We start from the raw sequence: 10,364 nt of genomic DNA on the forward strand, positions 1-10,364 counted from the left end.
AGTTGAGTATCTTACACAAGTACAAAGTTACAAGATGGATGAAGTTTGTCTTTGGTGTTCCTCTCACGTGCATCTATAGCTGTCCAAAGCTGCCTCTTCCAGAACACCCCCTCTTGATCGTAACCTCTTGGTCCCGATTATCTCTTTTTCACTCACCCTACCACTGTAGAAAATACCTGTTGTTCTTAAGAGATATGATTTAAATACATTACTGTAATTCATGGTCAGGTCTTTATCAACAGCCCTTATTCAATTGGGGGTGGTGGTCATAGTCTTTAAAAAGGGAAATTTATAATATCTATTAATGTAATATATTGGGGAAGTTATTTTTTAAAAAATTTTTTAACGTTTATTTATTTTTGAGAGAGAGAGAGAGAGTGTGAGCCGAGAAGGAGGGGGGAGAGAGGGAGACAGAATCTGAAGCAGGTTCTGGGCTCTGAGCTGTCAGCACACAGCCAAACACAGGACTCAAACCCATGAATGGTGAGATCATGACCTGAGCTGAAGTCTGGAGCTTAACCTACTGAGCCACCCAGGCACCCTGGGAAAGTTATTTTTGATCCATGGTGATTTCCTTAGTACTTGTCCCTTTGCCATCCGAGTCTTCTCAGAGCTGGAAATCAGAATGTATAAAGGCTGCAATACTCTTCTTTTTAACCCCCCACTTTTTTTTTAAGTGGGAGACTACTTTAAAGGGATTGTAGATGGTACAGAGAATTTTTACTATTGTAAAATCTATACACCGTATAGATTTATTTTCACATCTCAAACTATTTACATTTTTCTAAAAGAGTGTTTAAAAATCTTTATTTCCTACCCAAAGGACAGTGTGGAATGAACATCTTAAAGACATTATCAAGGGTATAATGTGACCCAAAGGGAATACCTTTGCCTTTAGGAATAGTTTTACAAGGTATGCATAATTGAATAAAAGTCATATATACTGATAAATGTTACCAAATAAACCTTATGAATATATGTATTCTTTTGAGATATGAGGTTTATATTTTCAGGTTTTATTAAAATCTAAATAGATGCTTATTTTCACCTGTGCCTTTGTTAGCTATAATTAATTTTTTTAATGTGCCTCTAATAGCAATGCACACTTCATATAATATTGATAGATGGGAATGCTCATCTAATGCGTTATTGAGGGTGTAAGAAGCAGTATGACAATTGGCAGAGCTTATTTAGACTTTACATAAATGCATTGTATCCCTTTACAGAAAAGCAAATGCAGAAACCAGTAACAGGAATAGTGAGGCATGTAGAAAAACTAAGATTTTTGAAATGATGAGTGACAGAGGAACACACACACATGTATACAGATTTGATTTAAGGGGTATAAACTATGATGTCCACTGATTGTTTTGTTACAACTTATTGCCTCTTAATGTTGAAGATACAACAATACAAAATTAGGTAGTTTCTTGTGAAACAACTTTTTTCTTTGGACTCCGACATGAAGAGTTATAAGGTAGTGGGCACTGACATTTTATCTCTTGACAACTCAGGCATCTAGTTATCTTCCCTCCTGTGATGATGCCTGTATATGACTTGAGAAGTTTTCTGCAACCACCTTCAGTGGATAATGGAAGACATAGGCTTGCTCAGCAGCTATTAATCTCTGCTAGGAACCATCCTACCACATCTGTTGAAGGCTCATAATTGAAACAAATGTTCAGGATGTTAACGTGATCATGGAAGAGAGGCTTAACTTGAAGAGAGACCAACAAGAAGCTTCAACAGGAAATAGAAAGTTAAATAATAGCATATATTTTTGGAAATCTTATCCTGGTTCTTCAGACTGCCTGCTCCTTTTGTATGCTAATGTTGTGGGACATAGATTAAGAATAATAAGTCAGATTCAGCCTATGACAGGCTGTGTAAATTGGAGCAAATCACACAAATCTTGAGACCCTTTCTTCATTTGTCTACCTGGAAGAATTATCATGAAGACCAAATTTAAAATACATTGTGAGCTATAAAACGTTATATGTAAAACTTAAAAAAAAAAACAACTAGTCATTACCTGTCAAATAATTTGTTGTAAATAATTTCCAATGTAATTTGTTAATTTGGATTTTTCATCAGTCATAACTGAATATGGTCTTTTGTTTACAATGCTAAAAATGAATTAGTAGCTAACACTTACATAGTGCTTACTGTATGCCAGGTACCATTCCATGTGCTTCACATATTAATATGTTTATATTTACTAATCACTTAATCTTCATTTAACAAATGATGAAAAGGAAGCAGAGAAAAGTTAACTTGTCTAAGGTAGCACAACCAACCGTGACAAAGCCAAGTGGTCTGTCTGCTTTTGACTACCTGTTACTATGTTTTGTCCCCAGGACACTTTCCCAATTTTCCACAAAAATAATGATTCTTCCTAAATGGCTTCAAGTCACATTATTCATTCTGCAGCCCGTATCAGAACTAGAGAGCAGAAGGTGGAAGTTACTTACCGGGAGGAAATCAAGTATAGAGCACAAATTAGTTGACAAGGAGGAAAACGGGGAAAACTTTTCAATTTATTCCTCTGTATACACCTTATCACGGGTCACAGGTTGCAAGCCTGTGGGAGATAGCTAGAGAAATGTAGTGTATCATTCCCAAATTTACATGTGATTTTTCAAAAAAACAGAGCAATATGGAATCATTACACTTTAGTTAGGAAGAGACCTAAATGTCATTTTGTCTAAATTCTTTAAAATATTGCTACCAGGTGAATGCCCAACCTACATCTGACACTCTCTGGTATGATATCATTGCCTTCAGTTAGCGTTCATTCAACAAATATTGAGTGCTTACTCTGCTCCAGGCGTGGTTCTAGGCCCTGGGATGCATCAGTAAACAAAATAGAGAAAATCTCTGCCTTGCATTTGTTTAGGTAGAGAGCTAGTAGTAACACCAGGTAAAGAGAAGTGCTGTAAGGACAGTAATGCAGGGTAAGGAGATAGAGACTCATGGGGGTATGTTTGAACTATTTTTTAAAGGATGGTTAGGGAAAGACTCTCTGAGAATGTGACATTTGAGAGAGACCTGAAGGACATGAGGGAGTGGGTAGTTGTTCCAGGCAAAAGGAATAACAGATGCAAAGACTTTGAGGCAAGCATGATCTTAGAGTGTGGAACAACAAAAAGCCCAATGTGCCTATAGCAAATTGAGAAAGGTAGGGAGCATTAGGAAACTAGAGAATCACATAGAAACTACATCCAGAGGGTCTGTAGGTCAAAATCAGGACTTAGGATTTGGTTTTGAGTGTTATAAGAAGCCATTGAAAGTTTTTGGAATAGGCATGCTATATTAATGATTTACATTTAACAAGATCTCTTTGGTTGATATTTGGAATATTGACTGTAGTAGGGTAATGTGGAAGCGGGAAGGCCAATGTAATAGACAAGATTTAGTGATGGCTTAGACCAGGCTGGTAGCAGTGGTAATCCTTGGCCAGCAGTTTGGGAAATGTTTCTTATGTGAAATTGAAATCTGTCTCCTTAAAGTTTATACTCATTAGCCCTTGTTCTACTACTTATAGATGTATAGGAAAAAAAACCCAATGCTTTTATACAGGATAACTTCACATATTTGAAGGTAACTTTAATTTTTCTGGTTGTTTCTTATGACATGTTTTTCAGTTCTTTCACCATTTAGTCCTTTCCTGCATAGTGATAATGTGTCTTTTTCAAAAGAGTGAGGCTTAGATTAAGCATACTGTTTGTTTTTTAATTTTATTTAATTCCACATTAGTTAACATATAGTGTAATAATGGTTTCAGGAGTAGGATTTAGTGATTCATCACTTACGTATAACACCCAGTGCTCATCCCAACAAGTGACCCTCCTTAATGCCATCACCCATTTAGCCCCACCTGCCTCCCTCCATCAATCCTCAGTTCTCTGTATTTAAGAATCTCTTATGATTTGCCTCCCTCTCTGTTTTTATCTTATTTTTTCTTTCCTTCCCCTATGTTTATCTGTTGTGTTTCTTAAATGCCACATGAGAGTGAAATCATATGTCTTTCTCTGTTATTTCACCTAGCATAATACATTCTAGTTCTATCTACATTGTTGCAAATGGCAAGATTTCATTCTTTTTGGTGACTGAGTAATATTTCCTTGTATATTTAACATCTTTACCCACTCATCAGTTGATGGACATTTGGGCTCTTTCCATAATTTGGCTGTTGTTGATAGCGCTACTATAAACATCGGGGTGCATATGCCCCTTCAAATCAGTAGTTTTGTATCCTTTGGATAAATACCTAGTAGTTTAATTGCTGGGTCATAGGGTAGTTCTATTTTTAATTTTTTGAGGAACCTCCATACTGTTCTGCAGAGTGGCTGCACCAGTTTTCATTCCCACCAGCAGTGCAAAAGTGTTCCCTTTGCTCAGCATCCTCGCCAACATCTGTTTCCTGGGTTGTTAATTTTAGCCATTCTGACAAGTGTATCTCATTGTGGTTTTGATTTGTCTTTCACTGATGTTGAGTGATGTTGAACATCTTTTCATGTGTCTGTTAGCCATCGGAATGTATTCTTTGGAACACTGTTTATGTCTTTTGCCCATTTCTTCACTGGATTGATTATTTGTTTTTTGGAGTTGAGTTTGATAAATTATTCATAGATTTTACATACCAACTATTTATCTGATATGTCACTTGCAAATATCTTCTCCCATTCTCTCGGTTGCCTTTTAGTTTTCGTGACTTTTTCCTTCGCCGTGCAGAAGCTTTTTATCTTGATGAGGTCTCAATAGTTCATTTTTGCTTTTGTTTCCCTTGCCTCCAGAGACATGTCTAGTAAGAAGTTGTTGCGGCCGAGGTCAAGGAGGTTGTTGCCTGTTTTTGCCTCTAGGATTTTGATGGTTTCCTGTCTTACATTTTATTAGGTCTAAGTTTCTTAGGTCTGTTTTTCAATTGTTTTTTTTCTTTCTTTTTTTGAATTAAGTACCTTATTTTATTTTCTATCTTTGTCAACTGTTAACATAGCATGTAAGCCTGTAAGTTTTCCATCTTATTCTTTAGCTTTGATTTTTATTACATATTGATCCCAGTTTTAACTCATCATTGGGAAGTTAGCAAGATAATGGAAGGCATAGGGTATTCCAGGAAAGGAAAACAGCATGTAAGCCATCATGATAGCTCAAAACAACATGCCATTTTCAAGAAATTACAAAATATTCAAGGTGAAGATGAAAGTTGAGAAAATATGGCCACCATTGTACATTTCATTCATTCAATCAACCAATATTTACTGAGTGCCTACATAGTGTGTGAAGCACTATGGTAGGTGCTAGTAACCATAAATAAAATAGATATGATCTTATGGTACTTATAATCTCACAGAGGATATGGGCATTAATAAATATTATAAATGTGAACTAAGAAGGTGTTATTTGAATACATACCAAGGTGACCTACCTTCGTCTCAAAGATCAGCAAGACCTTCTTAAGGAAGGATGGTTCAGAGGAGATCTGAAAGTCTATAAGTCAGAGTTAGTAAAGTAAGATGATGATAGATGGTGGGAAAGGTTCCAAAGAGTTAGTAAAGTAAGATGATGATAGATGGTGGGAAAGGTTCCAAGCTATAGAAAATGGATAAATCCCTCCCAGGCAAGGGACAACCTGTGTATCATTTTAAAAAGTGAAATAGATCTACCCTAGCTAGAATGAAAACAGCAAGGGAGAATAATAAGTAATGAAGTTAAAGGAAGAGAAATGAGCCTACTCCTGAAGCCAAGACTACACTGTATGTTAACTAACTTAAGAATAAAATAATAAAATTAAAAAAATAAAAAGTAAACAGATATCAAATAAGCCAAGTTAGAGAAAAAAATGTTGTCCTAAATACTTAATACAAAAGAAGTCAGAAAGAGGTAAAAGAAACAAAATAGACGGGACAAATAGAAATCAAATACATGGATTCTAGTTAATTACATTAAACTTGTTAATAATTACATTAAATAAGCTAAATACTGCAATTTAAAAGCATAGATTGTCAGACTTGATTAAAAAAAACCCATTTATATGCTTCCTAAAATAAAACCACTTACATTTTTTTTTTTTTTTAGTGTTTATTCATTTTTGAGAGAGCGACAGAGCATGAGTGGGGGAGGGGCAGAGAGAGAGGGAGACGCAGAACTTGCAGCAGGCTCCAGGCTTTGATCTGTCAGCACAGAGCCTGACACGGGGCTGGAACCCACGAACTGCCAAGATCATGACCTGAGCCAAAGTTGGACGCTCAACCGACTGAGCCACCCAAGTGCCCCAAAACCACTTTAAATGTAAACACACAGGTTAAAAGTAAAAGTATGTATTTAGCTTTTCAGTTGAATTGTTTTATATTGGCAATGGTTTTAACACAAATATTCTATTATGTAATCATAAGTCTCACAGTTCTTTAATCTCAGTTCTATATTTAAGCGGATACAATGCTCACCTTTAGTCCTTTTTTCAGTACCTGAAGTCATTGTGTTTTTGCCATTTATATAATTTTAAAATATTTTTTTAATTTATTTTTGAGAGAGCAAGTTGGGGAGGGACAGAGAGAGAGGGAGACAGAGAATCCCAAGCAGGCTCCATGCTGTCAGTGTGGAGCCCGACACAGGGCTCAATATTATGGACTGCGAGATGATCATGACCAGAGCTGAAATCAAGAGTTGGGTGCTTAATAGACTGAGCCACCTGAGCACCCCATGACATTTATATAATTTTATAATAAAGGAAAATACGAGACCACAGTTTTTCACATTTATGTGCATCAATACTTTTTTAAATTAGTTTTTTTATTTGAGTGTATTTGATACACAATGTTACATTAGTTTCAGGTGTACAGTGTAGTGATTTGACAAGTTTAAACATTATGCTATGTTCACCACCACTATCTGTCACCATACAATGCTATTATAATATCATTGACTATATTTGGTGTATTTTTTATTCCTGTGACTTACTCATTCCATAACTGGAAACGTCTATCTCCCATTCCCCATCACCCATTTTGCCTTTCCTCTCTACTCCCCTCCCTTCTCGCAACTATCAGTTCTCTGTTTATAGGTCTGATTCTGCTTTTTTTTGTTTACTCATTTTTTTTTGATTCCACATATCAGTGAAATCATATAGTATTTGTCTTTCTCAGTTTGACATATATATATTTGAGTTAGCATAATATCCTCTAGGTCCATCTGTGTTACCACATTCATCTATCAGTGGATTCTTAGGCTGCTTCCATTTGTTGGCTATTGTAATTAGAGCTGCAATAAGTATATCAGTGCATATATCTTTTCAAATTAATGTTTTTATTTTCTTTGGATAAATACCCAGTAGTGGAATTATTGGATCATGTACTGTTCCTATTTTTAAATTTTTGAGGAATCTCCATACTATTTTCCACAGTGGCTGTACCAGTTGACGTTGCCTCCAACAGTGTACAAGAGTTCTTTTTTTTCCACATTCTTGCCAGCACTGTTATTTCTTTTTGATTTTAGCCATTCCTTCAGGTGTGGGGTGATATCTCATTGTGGTTTTGATTTGAATTTCCCTCATGATTAGTGATGTTGAACTTCTTTTCATGTGTCTGTTGACCATCTGTATGTCTTTGGAAGAATAACTATTCAGGTCCTCTGTCCATTTTTTAAATAATGTTGTTTGGGGTTTTTTGTTTATTTTTGGTGTTTAGGTATATAAGCTCTTTATATATTTTGGATATTAACTGCTTATCAGATATATCATTAATGAATATCTTCTCCCATTCAGTAGGTTGGTTGCCTTTTTGTTTTACTGATGGTTTCCTTTGCTGTGAAAAGCTTTTTATTTTGATATAGTTCCAGGAGTTTATTTTTGTTTTTGCTTTCTGTGCGTTAGGAAACATATCTAGAAAAATGTTGCTGCTTCCAATGTCAGAGAAATTACTGCTTGTATTCTCTTCTAGGATTTTTATGGTTTTAGGTCTCACATTTAAGTCTTTAGTCCATTTTGAGTTTATTTTTGTGTATGGTGTTAGAAAGTGGTCCAATTTCATTCTTTCACATGTAGCTGTCTAGTTTTCCCAGCACTGTTTATTGAAGAGACTGTCTTTTCCCCTATTTCGTATTCTTGCCTCCTTTGTCATAGATTGACTAATTGTGGTTTATTTCTAGGCTCTCTATACTGTTCTTTTTTTTTTTTTTTAATGTTTTTCATTTATTTTTGAGAGAGCGAGAGAGCGCACACAAGTGGGAGAGGGGCAGAGAGAGACAGAGATACAGAATCTGAAGCAGGCTCAAGGCTCTGAGCTGTCTACACAGAGCCTGATGTGGGGCTCAAACTCATGAACCATGAGATCATGACCTGATCCAAAGTCGGACGCTTAACTGACTGAGCCACCCAGGCACCCCTCATCTGTGTTTTTGAGGTGGAGAGGGAACATAAACCTGCCATTCTCCAGTCCCTATGACCCGGAAAGCATTCCCCCAGCTCCTCCATAGTTTTGCAGAGTTCTAGAATTGTCTCTTTTATATGCTAGTTGCTCTTTTAAACTGCATTTTGTTGTGGTTGTTGTTGTTTTGTCTTCCTATGTCATAATCTTGGTCTGGAACCATCCTCATTATGTTTGATTTTTTAGGATTCAGTCATCGGGTTTTCATGGTATATATTTATGATTTGACTATGAAAAATTTCTACTACTGATTTCAGCATTGCAAATATAAAAGTAAAAACATGCAAAAATACATACTATGCAAACACTAAAGACAACTGGAGGGCTCTATTAATATCAGTCAAAGCCATTAGAATGAGGAGAATCACCAGGGATGAATGGGCTCACTTCATAATAAAAGGATTAACTCAGTAACAGGACATGATAGTCCTGAAACTGTACACATGAAAGAGCTTTAAAACATATGAAAGAAAAAGTAATAGAATGGACAGACCTACTTCTCTACTTTTCCATAGTAATTGTTAGAACAAGTAGAAGATCAGTAAGAATACAGAAGATTTGATTAACACTGTCAACCACTTTTCCTTGGTGGACATTTATAGAACATTCCACCTAACAACAGCAGAATATACATTCTTTTCAAGTTAATGTGAAATAGTAACTAATATAAACCATATTCTTGTCAGTAAAATAAGTTTCAATAAACTTAAAAAGATAAATTGTACTGAGTATATTCTTTGATCACAATGGAATTAAATTAAGAGTCAATAACAGAAAATACCTGAAAATATCCAGAGTTGGAAGTTTAGCAGCTCACTTCTAAATATTCCATTAGGTCAAAGAATAAATCATAAGGGAAAGAGAAAATATTTTGAATTGAATGAAATTGAAAACATTAAAATTTGTGTGATACAGCCAATGCAGTGGTTGCAGTGAAAGTTGTAGCTTTAAATGTATATAGTAGAGAAAAATAAATTTTCCAAACCAATGACATGATCTTTCACTTTAAGAAATTAGGGAGAGGGGCGCCTGGGTGGCACAGTCGGTTAAGCATCCGACTTCAGCCAGGTCACGATCTCGCGGTCCGTGAGTTCGAGCCCCACGTCAGGCTCTGGGCTGATGGCTCAGAGTCTGGAGCCTGTTTCCGATTCTGTGTCTCCCTCTCTCTCTGCCCCTCCCCCGTTCATGCTCTGTCTCTCTCTGTCCCAAAAATAAATAAACGTTGAAAAAAAAAATTAAAAAAAAAAAAGAAATTAGGGAGAGAGCAAATTGAGCCCAAGAATACAGAAGGAAATTCCTAAGACAAGAACAGAAATCATTGGATTAAAAATAGCAAATTTAATAGAGGAAGATAAACAAAACAAAAAGCTGATTTTTGACAAAAGCAATAAAATCAATTGAACTCTAGAAAAACTTCCAAGAAAAAAGGAGTATCCCTAAGTTACCATGTCAGGAATTTAAAATGGGACAATTACTGTAGGTCCTCTGGACATTAAAAAGTAATACAGAGTATTTTGACGAACATATGCCAATGCATCTGAGAATGTATATGAAATGTACAAATGAACATACAAATGATCCAAAATGACTAAAGAAGAGATAGAAAATCTCAATAGTTCTATATCCACTAGTGAAGTTGACTTTTTAATGTAAAACCTTCCCATTTAGAATACTCCAGACTCTTTGGTGAATTCTATTATGTACTTAAGGAAGAAATAATATCAATAACCAATCCTATACTAATCCTTTTAGAAAATGGAGGAGGAGGGAACATTTCCCAACACATTTTATAAAGCCAGATTTTCCTGATACCAAAACCAAGTAGACGTTAAAGAAAATAACAGAGACTGATATTCTTCTGAATATAGAGGGAGAGATTCTTAACAAAATATTATCAAATTGAATCAAGGAGTATATATTAAAAGGATATACATAACTTAG

This window comes from Lynx canadensis, chromosome B1 (assembly GCF_007474595.2).
Source record: "Lynx canadensis isolate LIC74 chromosome B1, mLynCan4.pri.v2, whole genome shotgun sequence".
Lineage (NCBI taxonomy): Eukaryota > Metazoa > Chordata > Mammalia > Carnivora > Felidae > Lynx > Lynx canadensis.